Genomic DNA, 22,957 nt, shown 5'->3' with positions numbered 1-22,957 from the left:
GCTCATTTTCACAACGTGGCTGACTTAGTAGGTCTCAGGGAGATAGCATAGTCCCCCTCGGAAACTCGGGTTTTTCGTCTAGCAAACAGCAAATCGACAAGAGAACACACACCATTTACAGACATAATATATACGGCGCAATATGTACTAAGTCGCTGATGCGCCTAAAACTCTACAACAACAGCTGTTTTTTTGAGTGGAAGCCCGTCCAAAATGTGCACCAGTGCCTCCGGGCGCTCGCCACTCTACAACAATGGGCTGACGAAAATAACCTGAAGATATCATCCACTAAGACAAGCTCCATCCTACTTCGGGGAACCCTGGACACCAGGAGACTCCCCCCCCCAAATAAAAGTACAAGGAACCACCGTCAAACTGACCACAGAAATGAAATTTCTGGGGGTTGTCCTTGATAGAAACCTATCCTTCACTTCCCATCTTAACTATCTCAGAAATAAAATCAGAAATTACTCGTCACTATTTGCAAGAATCACCCGCAAGGACTGGGGCATAAAGAAGAAAACCCTTGCTCTTTTTCACAAAACTGTGTTCCTGCCAGTCATCCTCTATGCCTCCAGTGTCTGGTACAAGAAAGCAACCACTGCAACTAATAAAAGAAAACTAGAAACCATATAGAGTATATCTTACTGACTATCTCACGAGCTTGCAAAACAGTGAGTACACACGCGCTTTTCAGGTGCTCACGGGTGCCCTCCCCTTGGACCTGGAAGTGATACGCAGTGGACTCCTCTACAGCCTTTCCAGAGGCATACCGGATACCTGCCTAAATTTCACATTAAATGTAGCCAGCGAACCGAAAATAGAAAAAAGAAGACTAACTGTACATCTTCAGCAAACCTGGCAAACACGGTGGCAAAACTCAACAAAAGGGCAAATAACGCGAAAATTCCTCCCAACTGTCTCGGCCGTATACCCAAAATACCCAAGCTGGCTCTCCCCAGGATTGCTGGCCACGTACCTCCTAACTGGCCATGCCGCCATCAGATTCAAACTAATGACCTTTGGACTGAGCAATACTGCCCTCTGTCATTGTGGCTTAGTGGAAACGTGGGAGCATTTAATGTACCACTGCAAGCTTTATGAAGACCTCCGATGCCGACTAATTACAGAATTACATTATGTACCAGAGAATCAAGAGGAACGCTTATTGGAGGAGGAGCACAGCTACAAAGCACTGGCAAACTTTGCACAAGATCTTTTTCACAGAAGGCATACTCTTCCGCCCCCACAGCCACAATAGCCTTTCTCAGGCCCACAATATATGACTTTGCAAACAACCATATAAGGTGCACGGACAGTCACCATCAAGACAATTCACAAAGGGATTGCATCCCAGGAAGAAACAGCATAAAAAAAAAAAAAAAAAACACCCGGACTCGACAAACTCGGATCCAACAAATGGACCCAGGATCCAATAACTAATGACCATAACTCCAGATAGAGACATAAGTACAGACTGGACTAAATACCCACAACTACGGACCTGACTAAGGCACCTGTCCTGCTGCCAAGTGACAACCACAGACAGGAACCTACACACGGATGGGACAACAAGGACCTGACTCAAGCAGACATGCAGCTGCCAGGCCATATGGCGACCTGTGCCGGCTCCCTTGCCGGGCACACTTTCCTTCCTTCCCTGGCAGAGGGGGAGGCGACAGCCTTCTTGTTGCCTCCCCCCTGCCATCCCACATCTTTCTCTCTGGTGGGGCATGGGCATGCCCCACTGGCACATGCTGGGGTCGTCTACTCTATTGACCCCAGTCTTTCCTAGCTATTCCCCCCCCTAGCCTTCAGTCTCCTCCCCTCTCTATCTCTATGCCAGCGAAAGACCCACACCAAAATTCTAGCTTCTCTAAATTATTTCGCCCTCTCCTCGGCCATTAAATTTTCAAATGCAACCCCTTCAAACCGGAAAACATGTATGTGATCAACATACAACGTGCGAATTTTTTTTTTAAGGTCCTAGCCACTGAAATCTCAGGAAATTAGGTGGCAGGACCTGCCAGAGTAAATTAATTATAATACTGGTGTACCTGGTCTGCCTCCACGGAGCGAAAGTGGGGCAACGTTGGGCCTCAGTAGGGGTCCAGCGGCTAAATGACCAGATAAACAACGGTACACGACACTACATATGAACAATATCCATACACTTTTAAATCTCTGGCATTTCCAGCAAACTGGCACACCCATCACAATGTAAACAACGCGGAGATGGGGGAAGCCCCTGGTGCCGTATGACCCTAAATACACTTTACACTTTACACTAGTGCCTCCGACCTCTAAATCCGGCATGCAACAGATAATTTTAAAATAGTCATCCATATTTAACTTGAATGTTTTTTTTATTTTTTTATTATTAGTTTTCTGTTTCGTGTACATTTTTGTATAACTGACTGACACTTATCAGTTCAGAATTAATCGAAATCTATATACTACATAAAATATAGTAACTATATGTTGCTATAGTGTATTGTGCAGATTTTAATGAACTATCTATATAATTTTATATGGAATAAGTCTATGTAAAGAACTAACTACGTACGCCACCATTTCAATGCACATTACAGCTGGAGATTCTCTCCAGTAACCATGCATGCTAATTAGACAAATGAAACGTTATTTTAATTTCGATTCAGGTCGCTATCACAGTTGACGCTGGATCTTTTTCGAACGTTCTATATTGACTTCCTTTTTAAATAATGCGTTAGAAGCTCTCACAGCCAGCAGGAAAACCAGCTCGTAGTTTAGAGTTCTGTCCTAGATAATACAGCTGCAAGTCATCGTGGATCGTTCCAAATAAAGGCCCGCGAATTTCCCCTTGGGTAGACAGAGAGAGAGAAAGAGTTGTCGCTTGAGAAAGCTCCTAGCTTTCCGGTAGTTAGCTATCATTTCAACATAACGACTTCACTTTCCCTTCAAGCCCAGAAAGAAAATGGCTTACAGCGGATCCTGTGAATCTCATTATTAATGAATTTATTAGAAATGTGCCGGGTCTTCTTCTTTTCCTTTCTTTTGATATGAAAGTTAGATGAAGCTAATTCATATTTCATCTTATTTATTAACTTTTGCTATACAAAAACAATGGTCTCCAACTTTTTATCTTAATCTGATCAGTAAAAATAAATGAATAGCATAAAGTTTAATTTAATGTGTGCCTAATAGGGAGAAAAATTCCCTAATAATTGAAATAAAATAATAAATAACAACGAACTAAACAAAAATAGTTAGCTAAAAAAGGTTCCTTTATGGAGCCATTCACAAATCACGAAACACAATTTAGTGCATTCAACCGCTCCCCCGTAACAACAGCTTCGACCCCTTCATTATTATTGTAGCAACCAATCCAGTTCAAGCCACATTCCTGAGATTATCCCATTTATGATTGCCCATACCTTGTTTTTATTAATCACAAAAAAAACTATGTTGTGTATTTAAATATTTTATTAAATGCTTGAATATATAAATATATGCAGGTTATAATCGCTTCCCCTTCTTTTCATCCATTTCAAAATAATATTTATTATTTTTTAAATATTTTTCGTGATATCGATCAAGTATATTCACATCAGATGCCGGTTACGAAAACACTTCACATATCAAATGCATGTGTTCTGGAACTTCATTGCTAACTTTTTAAACGTGGAAGTTGGAGAACGTAAATTCATTATCTTTTATTGTGACCTATGATCGAAATTCTTTCGCTATCCGGTTATTGAGAAAACTTAGGTTTATTCTTAACACTTTATGCTTCAATAGTTTGAATATTTTAACGAATATTGATCTGGTTACGCGTGTTGATAGTCTTAACTGACAGGTGGCACTGGACTTCAGAGAATTGTTGCAGACGACGGCTTTTGCAAAGAGAAGAAGATAAAGCGAACCTTCGAACTGTGAAAGCTTTCTGGTGGTTACTGATACATCGACCGTATCGCGGAAGTAATATTGATGCTATTGGGATTCGGGAATATATCAGAATGTTTATGTGGCTGTTGGTGCGTAACGTATTACGTGGTACCGATTTACGCATCCGATAAAATGTAAGTTTTGTAACACTCCCTTCTTATTACTTAAGCCTAAATTTAAATTATACCAAAGATCGCGTATAGTGTCTTAAACTATATCGAAAGCTAAAGATAACTTACCTTTACTATAGATATGGAAGACAAAGAAGTAAACTTTCATACGGCTTAGTCTTTTGCCACGCGCGCTGCCATTGCCCTGTTCCATGACTCGTACCGAAGAAAGTTTCAGTAAACTTGCTGGAGTTCAGAGCATTGTCAGGCTATTCCTACTTCAAGATTAAAATAGCAGGTGCTGACCTCTAACGATAAGAGCCGAAACGTAAGGTCCTACAGAGAAGCTACACCTCAAGGTTTTTATCTAGTTCAAGGTCATTAAACTGCAGTCCGCAAGTCAGGGTCACGTGTTATGCAGTGATACCATATCGTCGATAGCAATACTACAGTTGTTTTCTTTAATTTTTTTCCTGAAGTTTTGCTGTAATGTGGACAAAATTAATTCAATTTAGTTCACAAAAGTTGTTTGTATTCGAGGGTAAAACACAAATCCCAGAATTCATATTAGTTTATCTCAATGACATTTAGCGTCGTTTGCCGATGTAGTTAATCTTACCATTACGTCACTTCCTCATAATAAAATTACTATCATTAGCGTTCAGAGATGTTTGCTGACCATTCTTATATTTTAAAACATTTAATCTGAAAACTATCTCGAAAATGCAGTTTACTTTTTCACGCTTGTTTACAGATTTCTGATTGTACTTTAAATTAAATTAAATTATCTTTATTGCTGCTAAGTACGGTACAAGTACTAGGAACAATAATACTTATCACGGCGACATGGCCAGGAGTTTTACAGGCTTTATTTTTCTAATTATACCACGTGAATATTAAGATAGTTTATTCAGTTAAAAACTAAATTCCTGTACATTAAGGTGACGTTTCGGGAACCTTGCCGATATCAGTCATCAGATATTACCTGTTGTCAGCTCCCTGCTTGCGAATGTCTCAATCCCTGTGTTATTATGTTGTTAACCCTGGTACATACTTGATGTACATACACAGTAAGGATCGAGAATACAAGTTTGTATTGTATATCGCTAGACCTAACTAATTTTTCGAAGTTTTATCAAACTTAATTAAGATAACTAATGAACTGAGAGCTCACAGTGTATGGGTGTGAGACTGCCATTACGTTGTGAGCTCTTTTTATATAGTAATCTCTCAAATCTTAACATAACGCGTTTCTGAGAAAGTAGGTCGTAATTCGGGAGCGATTTTCCCATACACATAATGATATAATGGTTGGATACGTGTCAGAAAAAAAATAATAACTTTCGCATCTTTGTTACACTATGGTTAGTAACAGAATGGACATTTTAATGCGAGTACGCTATTGGTTGGCGTATTCTTTATTTAGCGCGTAAATTGCACTTTATTTCTATGCGCAGTACAGCGTTATATCACAATGAAAACAAAGTGCAGTGTGCTGATATACAATTTTATGTTGCGCTATGATAGATAAGGTGGTAGAAGTGCTGATAAGGTTTCATTCCGGAGCTGGGCTCTAAGGCTGTCTGATTTGGAGGTCGTATTATTTCACTAAAAGGAAATATTAAAAAAAAAAAAAAAAAACCCAAAGGAAATAATGTATGGCGTACATATTGGTGTGATTAAGAAATTTAACTTCACACTAGGCATTTCATTGTACTGTAATTTCTTCTTCTCTGTGTGCCATCTCCTACCGGAGGTCGGCGACCACCACAGCAAATGTCTCTCTGTCTCTAGTAGCTCTGATCAGCTGCTCGGTGTCCAGTCCTGTCCAATTCTTAATGTTATCAATCTACAATGTACGTCTTCTCTCATGCTGTCTTCTTCCTTCCATTCTCCCCTCAATAATTATTGCGGGGAGAACTGAATTGCGTATTTATTGTTCCCACTTCAGGTGTCCAAGATACGCCGTTTTTCTTTTTTTTTTTACAATTCTCTGCAGGACACTCTCATTGGTCACTCTTGCTGTCCATGGTACCTTTAGCATTTTTCTGTATGTCCACATTTCAAATGCTTCTAGTTTTTTCGAGGTGTTAGTTTTCAGTGTCCATGTCTTGGCACCATACAACAAAACTGACCAAAGGTAACATCTCATCATTCGGATTCTATGGTGGAGACCCAGGTTTCCATTGCACAATGCAGGTCTCATTTTACGAAAATACTGCCTGACCATTTCAATCCTTGCTTTTATTTCCATATCCGGTTCGTTTTTGTCATTGATCCAACAGCCTAGATATTTGATTTTGTCAACTCTCTTTGTCAGCCTTCCATTTAACACGAGGGGAGGTGTTAGTATTGCCCCACTAAGGACAATGAGCTTAGTCTTGTCGATATTAATCCCGAGGCCCATTCTTTCACTTTCTTCACTCACGATTGAGCAGTATCTGCAAGTCCTGCATCTTAGTTGTACAAAGTACTGTGTCATCTGCATAGCGAAGATTGTTAATCAATCTACCTTTGACAAATATGCCTTAATTTAGAAATCTTTATTGCAATAATAATAACAGTGATACAATGGATACATTGCAATAAGCCCTTCACGGCCACAAGGCCAGGGGTTAACAGTAATATTACAATATGTAAGAAAAAGAAATTAATAAATTAAATATAAAAATACATATGTGAACGAATAAAAAGTAAATACAGCTCAACACTCAAAGTATAATACAATTAAAAACATCACAATGTACAAAGAATATATAGGTGGAAAACTGCAAGGTTGGTTGGTAAGCCATCTTCATGTCGCATTGCCGGATTGCGGCGTTAAGGTGAGCTTCAAGGAAAAGGATCAAGGACTAATGCTCTCTTGAAGATGACGTCCGAGTAAATGTGAAACGGGGGGGGGGGGGGAGTACACATCCTTGCCTCATTCCAAGTTCATTGTTGATGTTTTCTATCTTTCTGGCATCAACTATAACAGATGCCAGTTGGTTTGTGTAGAAGTGTTTGATTATTTGATTATTCGGATGCCCTTTTCATCAAGGCCGGACTCCTCAAGGATCTTGATGAGTTTAGCGTGTTGGACTCGATCAAAGGCTTTCTCAAAGTCAAAACAAAGATGGGTATCAATCTGGTGTTCTTTGCATCATGACCTAGGCACAAAATAGTGCTTATTTTGTACCCAGTCCTCTAAATCCAAACTGCGCATCGTTCATCGACTCCTCACAATTCCTGAAAATCCGATTTTGAATTATTTTTAGGAGCATTTTGAGGACTTGGCTCCTCAAGATGATTAGTCTGAAGTCTCCACGAGTCCTGGTGTTTAGTTTTTTGGGAAGCGTGATGAGCGTTGATGTCAGCTAATCCCTCGGGACTGACTGACATCAACGTTTTTTATTTGTTTTATGTTACCTGTTTTGTAAATTCTATTAAATAAATTCAACAAGAATGTCGGTCTTTTTGTAGTCGAGCAATTTGAAGGGAAAAGCCAAAAGTCATTTGGCTTTTCCATTCTTCATTGATTTAATCACTCTCTCCACCACGGATCTTAGGATGGATGGCCCTACCACTGCATCTTTGTTGTCATCTAGCTCACGTTCACTGTCGGCGAAGATGTCTTTTATGTATTTAGTCTACATGTCCAGTTTTCTGATTCTTCCATGATAATCTCACCTTTGTCATTTCGAATTGAATTTGGTTGGTTTTTTTTTTATTTTTAATTTTTTTTTCTTCTTATATATATATATATATATATTTTTTTTTTTTTTTTTTTTTTTTACTTTGTGCTATTCTCATCTTTATTTCTTCGTCTTCTGCTGTCCTGTCTCCTGGGAATGAGTGTGTGTGTGTGTGTGTGTGTGTGTGTGTGTGTGTGTGTGTGTGTGTGTGTGTGTGTGCGCGCGCGCGTGCGTGCGCTGTTGCCGGCCACGGGGTTCTTTTGAATAGCTCCAAACCCTCTTTGGACATTCAGTACGTGACTGTTGAGGTTGGCCATGGTTCCTGCGCAGTTGTGGCCTACCTCCCCGTGGTGTAGACGGACACTGGGCAGGCTTTCCAGGTGACCGCCTGACAAAACGGCCAGAAACAACTAAACAACACAACAACACACACACACTGCACGAACATAACGTTACACACATTTCTGGACTGTTACAGTGCTCTGTAACCATCACAGTGTACAAAGACAGAGTTGAACTTTCATTCAGGTGCCGTCCTACATAAGATACTATACATGTCTACATGTCTTGGTTGTTTCCTTCTATTAGTTCCTGAAATTTCTTTAATATTTTTGTGAAGATTGAAATAATCAGGTTTTTCTTGCAGAGCTTCTATTTCTCTGCATTTTTATCTGACCCAGCTCTCTTTAGTTCCTTTAATTTTGTTCTTAATCAGTCTATTCACCTCCTTATACCTAAGTGCATTGCAGTTCTTAAATGCTCTGCGCTTCTCCATGGGTGTCAAAATTTCATCTGTCATCCAGTCCTTCAGACATTTTCCATTCTGAGCTCGTTTCAGTCAGAACAGATTTAAAACTCTACCACTCTCCTCTCCCCTCCTGCTTATGGATGTGTTGCATTCTTTCGTTAAGGCATGTCTTCATTAACTGATACCTTTCTGGATTTTTTTAATTTCTCTAAGTCAACTTTCTTCGTCGGTTGCTTTCTCCTAGTAGCCTTCAATCTCAGCTTGATCTCGGTTATGACTGGATTGTTGTCTGAATCAATATCTGCCCTTGGGTATGTCTTGGTGCTTTTAATGCTGCTCTGTAAAGACTGGTTGATCATGATATAGTCAGTTTGGTTTCTGACCACGTTGTGTGTGCTGTCATTGTATTTATACGCACTTAAAAGAGTAATACTCTTCCAACCGACAAATTTATCTAACAGGTACCCCCAATCCCCAAGGATGCCAAATGACTAGGCGTTTACACTACTTTGTCTATAATATTTGCTTTTTTATTGGCATAATCTGTGACATTCATTTTAAAAAAGAAGAAAAATATATATATATACAAAGGGTACTAGGAAAGTTTTGCAATACAGCTTTGTTTATTTAATTTTTTCAAAGTAATTTCCTCTACATTCAATACACCTCTCCATCCTCCGAAACCAATCTTTAAACCAGTTCTGCCAAGTTTCACTAGGGAGTAAAGCACACTCGTTGTCCCAAGCCCGTAGAAGGTCCTCATCACTGGAAAACCGCCTCCCTTTTAGCTTCATTTTCACATGCGGGAACAGTGCAAAGTCGCAGGGAGCAAGGTCTGGACTGTAGGGAGGGTGCTCCAGAAGTTTCAGTCCTGTCGTGGTCAAATATTCGGTGCAGGCTTTGGCGCGGTGAGCTGGAGCATTATCGTGATGGAGGTACCAGGTGTCCATTCTTGACTTTGGCCGCAGGTTCTTCATAGATCCAACGACTTTAGGCAGGCATTGTTCAGTATACCACTTAGCTGTGACTGTCTTCTGCGTGTCCAAAACGACACGTTCCACAATTCCACTCGATTTGAAAAATACAGCTATCATTTTCTTCTTTACAGATCGGGATTTTCTGACAATTACGGGTGTGTCGTCATCATCAAAGACCCAAACTTTGTTTTGAGCCTTGGTCAGCAGATCGTAATAGTACAGCCAAGTCTCGTCACCTGTCACGATGTTGTTCACATACCGAGATTGTCCCTTATCAAACTTTTTTAACATCTCCCGGCACCAAGTCACACGTCGTGTCATCTGCTCTTCAGTCAGTTGATGCGGCACCCAGAGAGAACAAAGTTTCTTCACGTGCAAATGATCTTGCAGAATCGAACGAATTGCTGGTGCATTTAGGCCCAAAGTATCCTCTATCTGTTGGTAGGTCACTCGCCTGTTTTCGTCAAGCATTTTCCTCACAGCAGTAACGTTTTCCTCGGTAACTGACGTTCGTGGCCTTCCCGGCCTCTCAGAATCCTCCAGAGTGAAATTTCCCCTTTGGAATTCTCTATACCACCTGAATATCGTTGTACAATGTGGACAATCATCATCTAGTGCAAGAGTCATTTCTTCTAAGCACTGGTCTATGGTTAAACCACGCACGAAATTATACCGCAAAACTGTCCTTATCTCATTTCGTGACCACGATGCCATCGCAAACACTTTACACTCTCACTACTAATGAATAACTGAGCCCATCGACTTGGCGCGGCGGCTACTATGCACGTATGAACATGTCTCAACATTCAGCAACAAGCAGCTTCCTGTGATTCATTGTTGCGTCATATTGCAAAACTTTCCTAGTACCCTTTGTACACAGTCGAATCATTTGACCTTGAGGTCCGGCACAGGGAAGTAGCAGGCTTAACACTTTTAGGACCCTAAGTACGAATAATTATTTGAGGCCTATGTAATATAAAAAATACACTTAATATATTTACTTCCACAAATTATAACGGATGTGTTTTTATGAATCAAGTAACTCTGAAATCAAAAATACAGTATTATTTTATTTAATTTAAAAATGTTTATTTATTTTTTTAATAAAAAATTTAAATTGAATGAAGACAAGGAATATTTTTAGAGGGATCGACAGTGCAGTCGCATCGTTTTCAACGCCATTACCAATCTGGCCCTAGCAACGATTACGTGGTTAAAAGAAAAAAAAAGTACTTCGGGAGCAAAAGTTGCAGATTCTAAAGGAAATTGATACGCTGATTCCAAAAATATAGTACCAATATTATGTCTCTATCACATCTCTATTGAAAGACATACTGAAACCTATATTTTAGTAGCTTAATGAACGACCAGTTTAAAATATCACATAAGTGATCAACATACGATGTCATAAAAAATGAGTCTTATCCATTTTAAAACCAGAAGTGATCGAAATCTCTCCGCAGCACTATTAGCAAGCTTTTCACATATTATCCAGGGGCTCACATCTGGTGAGTATGGGTTTGAGGCCTTGAGCTAGATATCATCATTCTTCTCTTTCTTGGTGATTCCCTTCTATTTTTCGGCTGGTGCAGCATAAGCCAGCAATAATCTCCCACATGGCAGTACCCAGGGACATTGGTACCGCTTTTCCATGGAGGATATGTCCTGATGAAAGCATTGCCCTTGCTCCTCACATCTCCCAAATTTTGTGGTAAAAAATGAGTTGGGTGTGAAGAAATCGAATTTTCAAAGACACTGGGCAGCCAATATTTTAATAACATTACGGATAAGTTGACACCAGAGATTCATAATTACCTTCCTTCCTTCTACCAAGAATCCACGCACAGCTATTTTAAAATCTCGTACCCTGATATGTACTTGCACCCTCCTGGCACTTTGCCGTCCCGGGGTGATTTCCTTGTGGGAATAAACAGATAATAATAATAATAAAAAAAAAACGATCGCTAAGCTGTTAATGCAGGATCCTGTAGCTTCCTTTCAAATACGTCATCTTTCAGAAGTTTCTGCATTTGAGGCCCAATGAATATGTTAAATAGGGAAACGCTTCTCTTAGGTAGCACAATCCAGTTCCTTCTTTATCCAGAGCGTTAACAAAATTCTTCATCGATGCAAGTTATATATGCAAAGGTGGAAGAGGGACCTTTTTTTGGTTCAACCATGAGAATATTCTTTGTATTTCTTGTCCCTAATAAAAATTCCTCCCTCTTTTCAAATGCAAAACAACATAATGCGTTTCTGTTGTACGACCATCCCACAAGCATAGAAAACAAAAGTATTTCGTGAAACCTCCATGTAGACCAGTGAGTAATCCAGTTACCCCAAGATCACTACAGATTGATATTACAAGCGGTCATGGTACTTTATCGCACTCAGGATCTTGCAATCAAAGTAACAAAGAATATACTCTTTAGTAATACTGTAGATTATTTTCCTCTGGGTTTTTGTTTTCCACACAAGTCCAAACATTGTCAGGATGATTCAGTCTCTTTTTCTGCCTCTGCGTAAACATTTTAATAATACAATGCTAAGCAAATCAGAGAAGAAACAAACAGTATGCAACAGATATCGGATAAAACTGTTGACGTATTCACAGTACATCTATCTTTCCATTACTGAAAGAGAAATGTGAGAAGCAGACAGACAAGCTTTAACACGTTAACCCTCCCCAGCATTATTGCCATTTATGAGCACATGTAGACATTACTGTTTGCATGTATAAGTATTTGTTACCTCCCTAATTTGCAGTAAGATAAACGTACTTTAGGTAAACAAGAAACCTGTATATGTATAAATTGTGACGTAATGTGAAATTTCAAGAATTATTTTCGAATCTACGCATAAAAAATTGACTGTAAATAGGTGATACATTAGTGAAGGCAAAAATCATGTTGGCCAGATATGTTACAATTTTTTTTTTCAATTTTACAGGTTATGAAAATAAAAGAATCACATGTCCCGATGAACCAGGACAGTATATTTATTGTTTCCATTTAGATAGACCTCACGCAATCATTCTCAGCTTTAGTCATTATCAACGTAGGCGAAGATTGTAGGAAGCAGGTGCTTAGCATGATAGTTGCCTTGCATCATCAATTAATTTGTCCTTATAACTCAAGCTTGCCTACGCCAGTGCAAAATCCTAAGCCTACCAGGCGTCTAGTTTCTGCTCTGACAGATTTCCCCCTTTTGTACCAGTTGGAAGGTGTTCTTTATGGATTTGAGGTGTACTTTAAATCTCCTATTAGTATTCTTCCCCCACAACACCCCTCGCCCTCCGAAAATACTATAATCAAAACAGTTTACCGCAAAACTCATAAATGATTTGAAGTTTGGCAGGTTCCCATTTAAAGTGCAAAGACACGTAAAAAAACTCCACTTTAAATTACTTGCTGGGGGAAGAGTTTTTCCAATTTTCTCGCGTATGAGACGCGGGTCTTCAATTATCTGCGAGATAACACTGCCGCAAGAGGATCGAAGGACGCGCTGTGCAAAACACATACTGGCTTCGGGACATTTATTTATTTATGTTTTCTGGGGTCAAGAGATTCCAAATGCAGCTAGCTATTTGCCACGCGCGCTACGACGAAAATGCGAAGTTAAGTCGAGTGTGGGTTTACTAAACTCGGAATAGGGCTATTATGTGGATTGGTTACGCAACCGCTGTGCAGAGAAAGAGTTCGTCGCAAGTGCTTTTGAAGCAAATAATAATAGCCCTTTTAACTTCCATTACAAATATTTCAGGCCTGCTTATGACAGCTACGAGACGATATCTCAAAGATCGGTTATTTATTTATTTACTTGGAGAGAGAGAGAGAATGTAATAGGGTATATATATATATATATATATATATATATATATATATATATATATATATATAATACTCTGCATTTTATTAGAGAATCCAGCGTTTCGATATCCAAAGGGGGAATGTGTTTGCATTAGGCGTTTAAGGCACTTAGGGTCCACGAAAAAAACAGGGACCCAAAAAAATAGAATTCAATGATTTTATTCCAATAATAAAATAATTTTTAAACGCAGATTTATAAGATAATTTTTCCCCTGGCTTTTTATGTTGGGGAAATCATTAACAACGTCATCAAAATGAGATTTAAGTCAAGGACATTTTGATATGTTTTTTATAATGTAGTGAGGGTTCCAATGAAGAGAGTCTAGGGTCTGCGAACACCAAAAGATGGCCCTGATTGGAACGCTGCCCGTTGTTGGCAAATGAAATAATTCGTGATATTGTGGCATATGTGGTATAATAGACTTATAAGATTAGCTTAAAATTGGAAAGCAGTGGTATTGTTACCATCTTTACCACTCCAAATTCAAGGACAAAAGCGCTTCAACATAAAGAATACAGGAAATAAACACATACCATGCTGTATTTTCAGGGACAGAATGAAATAATTATAATAATTATTATTATTAAATAAGTTATTAATCAACTGAATTAATTTTGGTTTTAATTTAACAATTAATTTAATTTTATTAATAATTACACAAATTAAATTACAGTTGTGTTATAATATTAATAAATTGATAAATATTAATTGATAAGTTTAATTTATTAATTTTAATATTAATTAGGTTTCAAGAAACAAAATTATTAGATTATAAAAATAAAATAAGATAATCAGTAAATTTTATGGTGTTAGGAGGATCATCCGGTCTTCTCTTATGTTTTTGTGGTCAGCAGGATTTAAATTGCTTAGTTAATGGTAATGGACATAATGCTGATCGCTAAACATGCTTTGCTTTCACAACGAATTGCAGTGGTATTGCATTACGTTCAAACAAATGCTGTCACAAAAAAGTTAATATGCCATTTATTTAAAAGGCAAGACATCATCTAAATAGCAAATTAAGCGTTCGATAATGTAATTTTATCTCTAAAAGATTAATCCGCCCATACTGTAAAAAATGTGTTTGAAAGAAGTGCAGTACCAGACAACTCATTGTGAAGGCAAACTCTGTTTAGCAGTTCGAGGCCAAAATTATGAAAACCAATGAACTGTAATTCGCTAATCAACGCCGTAGTATGTAGCACAGTTGATATAATCACTGTCATCTCCACACCAGGTGGAAAAAGACCTGAGTTCGAGTCCCATCAACGAGGCGAAGAATTGTTATGGGTATTTTCAACGTGGTTGAGTTAGTCGGTCGCAGGCGAGGGTAGCATGGTTTTTACTTTCGAAAATTAGGGTTTTTCATCCGGCAAACAGCAAATCGACCACAGAATACACGCAATTTACAGACATATTATATAGCTCAATATGACCTAAGTTGCTGATGTGCTTAAATGAGAGTGCTATGAGCAATGATGGTTGTTATGCTTAAAAGATAAAAACAATAAAACAAACAAACAATAAAAATAATCTTGCGCAGCATTAATAGATAATTGCCAATGATATTCACCATTTGATATGGCACGCACAGTAGCCGAAGACGCATGCCGTTAAGAATCTGCAAGATGATCTAAAATGCATCTGAGATAGACTCCCGCAACCAACGAATCTTGCAGATAATGGATAAAAAGGTAATTTTCGAACAGGAATGAAAGATATCATCAGGAATACTTGTGTTCATACTAAGTTGAATCCATGCCACACAAGACTGTCGTTTCCATCGCTGCTAAATGTTAACCCAAGTATATTAGGCACATTCTGTAATATTTTTATAGGGCAGTGTAATTCGTATAGTGAGTGAGTGATATTTTTCTTTAGCCTTGTGGAATCACTCTCCAAATGTATTCTGGAACGTATGAGATTACAAACGTTCTTCATTTTTAAAGCGTGTTATTGCAAATCATTCCATAGAACGTGACAACAGCAAATCATATATCATAGAAAAAGAACGCCTAATGTTCCATTTCGGTTTATCAGCGATCGATATAAGTTCCGAGGGTCATTTTTATGGCGATATTCAAACTCCTGTAACACTGAATGAGTTTGAATATCGTTTCAGTTGAGAAATATGACGAGTTGGATGTGATGTTTCACGCTCGTAGAAGTTTGCTGAACGACGAAACACTGATGAAGGCGGAGGTACATTTCCCGATAAGTTGAGGTTAAATCGAGGGAGGATGGATGCAATAAAACATCGCATCGCTTCTGTCAATAGTAGTTTCCATCGGCTCAAATTAGTTTTCACAGAATGTGGTAATAACGTGAATATTGACTGGTCTTCAGGATGGCCTATGGAGTTTATATGAACCAGTCGGAGACGTGAGTGAAATATTTCATTGTAATAGAGCTGTATAATGATTGGATTATCTTCAGTCTTTATGAACTCGCTAGAAAGTTCCTAAAGATTCATTGATGTACTCGTTATTTTTCCACCTTCTGATACGTTACCAGAAAATGTTTTTATCACATATTTTGTATAAATCTGTATATTATACACATATACTTCTATTTGATTATTGCCAGTTAGATTTGAACTGAATTCGAATTAATTCTTTTGAAGTACGTATTCTGTTTCGTAGAGATGTCCAAAATGCACGGATTCACCGTTTATGAAATGCTGCCTCACGTGCAGCAACAAATGAATTTTATAATTACATATTATTTTTATCTACTGTATTTATTTGGTAATAAAACAAATACTGGCTATCCTGGAGAATTGCCTACACCTAGGACGCCCTGTTTCTTTTCCTTATTTCCTAGCAGTCACAGTTGATTTTCCTGTTTTCTGGACGAAGAACCTGAGTTTCCAGAAGGAAAAAACGTGCAACCCTCACCTGAGACGGACTAACTCAGCCACGTTGTGAAAAGGTCCATAAAAATTCCTCGCGTTATTAACCGGATTTGAACTCAGGTCTTTTTCACCGCTATGGGAAGATGATAATTATAATCGCTGTGCTACCCAAGATGGCTCTGGTGTAAGACAGAGGTGAAAAAAAAAATATATATATAAATAAACATAAATATAAGTAAATAAATAAAATAAAATAATTTTTTTACACACCAGAAGTTTTGCTTGTATTTGTATGCTTATTTGTCAGTACAAGCATGTTTTTATGGGCCGATCTGCATGTTGTGCGGGCTGAAACACCCGGAATAACTCATTGGGAAGCCCCCACCAGAGACGTCACGGTAATTTAAAGGCATCGTCCTAATTCCGCGAGCTATCCACAGCTGACTTCTCATAGCCTGAGTTGTCTTTCGCAATACCGAGAACAATACAACTCGTTGAACACTTCGCACAGATTATGGACTTAATCAGAATCATCTGGGTATAAGGTGTGTTCGTTTTGTTTCTTACTCATCACACAACAGGAGCTGCGATTTTCTGGAGACCCGATAAATCAGAGGCCAACTCCATCACCGTTAACGTAATTAAGCATCCGTGTCACTGGTACAGTTCGTTGAAATCAAAACGTTACAAAACTAAACTAATTACGTCAGCGTACTGGACAGCTCGCGTGAATTAGGACTTCGTGTTTAATTACCGTGACGTCTCTAGCGGGTGGTAGAGCCGTGATAAGAAATCCAATACCCATGGCAGAGCACTCCACGATACTCTGCCTCCTCGTTTCTAGTCCATTAATAATTGCTGTTGTAGGTATATGGAACACTTCTCTAGACCAAAAGAGGTATTCTAATGCAAATATAAACCAGATTACAAAAGATGTGCAAAGACAAAATACGTTGCTACGTTGCTTGAAAAGATATTTTAATTGGATATCTTGTATAGATATTCAATTAAAACAAAGAAATACTTTGACAGGAGGAGACAAGATATATGGCCTTCGGACTTGAAAAGATCGTGGAATTTATTTATTTTAAAATAATTTATTTCAGAATATCTATTATAAATGCCAAAATTCACTTCATATTTGTCATCTTAATTAACTGATTTTATTAAATTTAGCTTACAAATGCAAAACCTCAGGTAGCCTATCTTAACCGGATATTTTTGACATAGATTTATCCTCAGAAATCATCCTCCCAGAGGAGTGTAGTTAATTAAGAAGTGTTCTGTATATACACTTAGTGGCTCTTTATTAGATACACCTGCATAATAGCGAATAGTCCCCCCATCCCTAAAGGGGGGGGGGAATTCTATTCGCTATTACTCAGGTGTATCAAAATGCCTTTTTGGTAACTGCTGTTTTACTGGGTATAGACTTTCTGACTATAGACTTTCTGTTACCTTGCACAAGACTTGTGGAGTTGTTTCCGACTAAAGGATAGCCGTTAGCTAGTTGTTATTTTGTTATTGGATCAATCTCGATATACCCGATATATAATTGTACAAGAAAGCCCCAGTAGGGTTGCATTTTCTGAGATACTCATACCAGGGCGTCTGTGCCTATTACCACTCCATGTTCAAAGTCAATTAAACCTTTAGTCTTGCTCATTCTCAGTTAATTGCACACATATAGCATCCTTATATATATTTCTGGTTGGTTGTAGTAGGGCATTATGCGCGTCAGAAACTCATTACAGCAGTAATATAATTACAACAGGAGAAGTTTGATATAATTCTGACGAAATAATTCAAAGGTGAACTATATTTCCCCTTTTGTCTTTACTTTCTTTTATAGATGAATTACATGGTAGAATGATCAATAATCTTCTTTCCTTTCCCTTCCTGTTTTCTTTCTTATTACTACTAAAGTGAAGCTAAGGGGGAGGTGTGTACCTGTATTTGGAAGTTGCAATTTTGTCCGAGTCAGCCAGTCTCCGGACTACTGTACACAAATAGCCTCCAGTGTATCCAAGTATACGTGGAGTGGTCACCCATGGGTGAACATGTGTGCAGAGTGAATAACACAGAGGCATGCTGTAAGCTATGAGTTCGGAATGTGAATGCAAGATGTCATTCGCATGTTCACTTTTGTGGGAATTTCTTATAGCTACAAATTTTTTTTTTCTCAGAAGCTTAACAAAATTAATTTCATAAAACCTGCTGAGGTTTAAGTCTCAAACTGCAATTTTAAAGTGGCGCATTTTATATATCGTATGTTTGAATGGTGCATATTCATTAAAAGTACTTTAAGAGACAAAAACTTGCTAGTAGAATTAAAATTTTCAACACTTCGCATAGTGACAATCCAAGGATTTTCCAAAATGGAGGGGGAACTAGAGCAGTGTTCTGGGGACTTATTAAGTGTTAATCATCAGGAAGCAGTAAAAAAATCCGTGTACCAAGGTTATGCACCATTCACAGAATGAGTAAAAATACAGGTAAACCACGGAAATACAACAAAGATGGCAATAAATAAATGCTTTTGTTATGTTGATGTGTTTAAAATTATTCCAGATCGAAACTACAATATTATTCAGACGTAACTGAAGTGACGACCAGGAGTTGAACAAATAGCTTTATAAGTTTTAAATCGTAAAGCAAATTATAAATGTAATTATTAATTATTGTGTGTAGTTGCAAGAACAGCTCCCAAGAAATTAGTCGACTGCGCCACCCTAAATAACTCAATACTCGATGGGTTGGGTGTGAGCGTCAGATATTATTTTCGTATTTTTAATTTGTGTAGCCAAGCCAGCGCTTCTTCCGTTTTCTTGTAAATGTTATTATTTCTTTATTTCAGAAGAAACAAAATTGGACCTACTTGGTTTATTCAGTACCCGAGTGCACAATGCACTGGGTACATAATAAACCCGTATATGAATACTCCATGTTAATCTTCATTGGCATTTGAGAAATTTTGTTATGTTCTCATGCAGTCTGTTGACTTTCGTAAGGCTTCATCTTATCTTTTATCTTGCAAGTAATCTTTTTAAGTGAACACATGGGTGAGAGTCCTATTTTTTCGGGTCAAATATTGCTTCACATGACATCCTTTATGAATGACGTTTAAATTGCGATCAACCTGCTTTTAACATATCGTTTTCATCGCTTGTCCTTCTTTGTTATTTTTCATTTAAATGTTTATATCTTTCTGATCCCACCAACTGTAACTTCTAATATACAATTTATTCCACATTTATGATATTGTTTTGTTTTTATGCCCCCTTCGTCTTAAATTCTGTCTTAGCGAAAGCTCTGAAAAATCACTGTCAGAGCCACTGATTCTTCTACTGCAACGGTTCGTTTTTAACCTCAGTATACTACCCTCTTCCAAGTTGTATCTGGTGACTAATTATGTAGAAGGTCCAGTGAAGATGCTCTTCAAGAATCATACAAATTATTGCATCCATCTGATTGAATCTTTATTGCAATTTTCTCCGATATCGAGGGAATATAATCAACCGACAATCGCTCAGAAAGAGCAGTTGCAGCTTTCTCTTCGTTTATTGAGTGTACAAAATAAATACTTCACACATTTTGTTCGAAAGCTTTTTACCAAATAATTCAAAATTATTTTATAAGCTCCACACATCCACTTACCTACTAGTAAAATTTGCAGACGAAGAAGCATGAATATGAGTGTGTTAAGTCCCAAAGCAACTAAGGCTATGAGACGAAACAGAAAACTCGAGCTTCTGGCAGATAAAACCACGCAACTCTTGCCTGAGACCGACTAACTCATCCGAGTTGAGAAAAGAATCGATAAAAATTCACCGTGTCATTGGCGGGATCCGAATTCAGATCTTTTCCATCTGGTGTGGGGTGGGGTGTGATTATATCCACGCTGCTATCCTTAAGGGCAAAGGAAGAAGCGTTAAAATTAATACAGTATTCGAAAAATAAAAATGATGCATTAAAGAGAACAAAATCCTGGATTGATGTGGAGCGAGCGACAAGGAAACCTTCTTTCAAAATGATGGTCAACTAATTTCACATTCAACGTCTGTTTCCGAGGGTATTAATTTTGGGCTTCCTTTTCTTATAAATTAAAGTTTCTTTTTTATTTCATTCATTCGGCTGTAATAACCAGATAAATAACAAAAGCTACAATTATTTTGTCGCTCTTTCACCAATCTTTCTCTCATTTCTCTTCTTCATTGGATCTACTTTTAGCAGATCTTTTATATTCATTTCATTTCTGTCCAAAGTCTTTCTAGAATTTGTTTTTCTCTTTCTTCAGAGACTGTATCTATGCCCTGAAATGAAAATTTTCTCAAGGCATCTCGCATTTTATCCTAATGTTAAACATTCATTTATTTTTTATTTTTTCCAGATTCTCTGCACAAATTTTACCACGGTTTCCATAGTCTTAGTACAGTATTCTCGGTCCAACCTTTATGCCACTGCGAAATAATGTCGTTATATCATTGTGAAGTAGCCAGCGATAAACTGCTGTTTTCACATAATCAGATCAAGAACGGCCCTTAGCCCATAAAGATTTCAAAATAAATAAGAGTAATGGAAGATGAGATCTGAACTACCACAATATGACGAAGAAGGATTCATCCCGTCTTTGACTTTCTTTGTGGCCTGGTGTTTCATTACAGTAACGATGTATACGTATAAGCAAGTGTAGTCACTTTGCTCCCCCACAAGGGTCCCAAAAAGCGGTGTCCAATGCTTTAAATGCCTTTGCTTGTGCTCTAATCTTTTTCATGGAGTAGACACATCCCAGGCGTCATGTGTAGCACAGTGCTAGATCACTGTCCCTTCCACAGTGCGGAAAAGACCTAGGTTTTCAGTCATGTCTAGGCAGAAGAAACTTTTACGAGTTCTTTTCATCCCATGGCCGATTTAGTGGCCTCTAGGGAGGGTAGCGTGGTTGTCCTTCCAGAAACTCGTGTATTTCATCCAGCAAGTAGAGAACTGTTATAGGCATTCAACTTACAGATAGTATATCGACACATAGTCTAAACTGCCTCAACGCTGAATCGAAAACAAACCACAGCTAGACAATTTGTTGAAATTGTTAGACCATTTCAACAATATTTACATTTGCCTACCTTTAATGCTTGGTTCATAGTAGAATTCAGGATACGGCATCAGCTATTATCAGGAAATCGTCTTTCAAGTAAGCAAGTGTAGTATCTATCTTCTACAGACTAGATACCTGTACCTTGTACAGACCTTAGTGTGTCCAGATACCTTGATGATTGGCTTCATAGTGCCAAACATTAGAGTTTGAAAGAATACGAGGGTCAATGATTTAATTTTACGGTGGACCTAATTTTCCGTAGTTATGATACCGTCGCAAGCCACCCCTTTATTCTTTTTTTAAATAAGAATATATTCTAATAATTTACTGAAATGGAAAGTAGAGCAATGGCGATGTTCCAAAATAATATCTGCACTTTCAATAAAGTTTGCGCTTAGTGTTTTCAGCAAATTTTCATAGTTTTATTTTGTAGCTGATCCTCTTGGGCAAGCAGCTAAAGCTGCGCTGCACGCGGACTAGAGGATTTCATCCTATGATTGACTGGGGACTCGGAATCAGTCTTTCCGCTCCCGCTACGCGCCATATGTGTACTGACCTGTATAAAAAAACGTGCTTAAAGGTTCGTGCCGATGTTCCACAACGTAATTAATATTTATTTAAGAGGAATGAACACGGGGTTCTGAGTATGGTAAGTTAATTGCATTCGTCGCTTTCCGAAACACTTGCAAAGAAAGCACTAAGCGATGCCTCTGTAATAAGATTGTGTCGTAGATGGAGAACGGAGCAGAGGATCGCAAAATGAACCTTAAAGAACATTGTAGCGAATTACGGGCTTGGGTTACGCTGGCTTTCGAGAGAGAGAGAGAGGAAGGAAGCCGTACAGCGAGCAGCCAGTTATGGGAAAATCAAGAACTTTGTAGCAGTGTGACGTTAATAAAACAAGGCTCCAGTCTCGTGAGAAGTTGAGGGAAAAAGGGAATACAGTTATGTCTTTTTTGGGGCGTTCGCCATTTCTATCGTACTGTTAAATTGAAGCCGAGTTCCGGTTTTCCAAAAGTTTCCTGAAATGGATAAACTCTGAAAAAATCTGATTTAGAATACGAAAATATGTGCTTTAACTTGAATTATACTTTTAAAATTGTTTAGTTTTATTTATTGTTTTAAAATAATTATTATTCGTAACGAATACAGCGATTCTTTTATCAGATACTCAATGTTACAGAGTTCTAAAACTTCCACAGAACAAAGAGCTGAAGCCAGACAGATCGATGACATTCATACCTTGAGAAACACTGGCTAAAATTCCTTAAAATAACGAAATAGTAGAGATCGCAGAACTGAAAAATCTGGGCGTTGATACTCACATCAGAATATAGATTAAAATCACTGTATAAAAAGGTCTACACTGTGTACAATAAAACTTTTCGAGTACAGTAACACCCCACATCAACATCGGCTTTTTGCAGAAGTGGGTTGCCAGGTGTTAAGCACTCTCTGACGTGTTCTTACTGCCACTATGGTACTGGTATTCGGTGGCGCTTTCTCCGTATCTGACCTCCAGTGGATATTCTGCATAGCACTGCGCCAATCATGACGTAATTGAGGATAGGAGTAGCTTGTTCAGCAGATGTAACTAAGTTCAGGAGGCGTCAGTATATTGTGTCTGTAAATTGCACGCGTATTCTATAGTTTGAAAAATCTGGAGGTAAAAGATATTCTCCTCCGAGATTGACTGGTTGGTTAT

The 22,957-nt window shown here is 38.2% G+C and overlaps 1 protein-coding gene across 2 annotated transcripts in view; it reads right to left on the bottom strand.

The window, feature by feature from the left end:
* Window positions 1–22,556, bottom strand: part of LOC150088616 (uncharacterized) — a 345,392-nt gene extending 322,836 nt beyond the window's left edge. The window contains exon 1 of one of the 2 annotated variants that reach the window (XM_090369593.1): window positions 22,495–22,556. The gene's annotated coding sequence lies outside the window, so the exon portion shown is untranslated. Of the gene's footprint in view, window positions 1–4,166; window positions 4,275–22,494 lie in introns of those variants that run through there. The other variant, XM_090369592.1, reaches the window with a different exon arrangement.
* Between the last annotated feature and the right edge of the window lie 401 nt (window positions 22,557–22,957).

This window comes from Mastigoproctus giganteus, chromosome 3 (assembly GCF_048544385.1).
Source record: "Mastigoproctus giganteus isolate SK-2022 chromosome 3, ASM4854438v1, whole genome shotgun sequence".
NCBI classification, from domain to species: Eukaryota; Metazoa; Arthropoda; class Arachnida; order Uropygi; family Thelyphonidae; genus Mastigoproctus; species Mastigoproctus giganteus.
The sequence above is the reverse complement of the archived record's forward strand: the minus strand, read 5'-3'. Positions and strand labels throughout refer to the sequence as shown.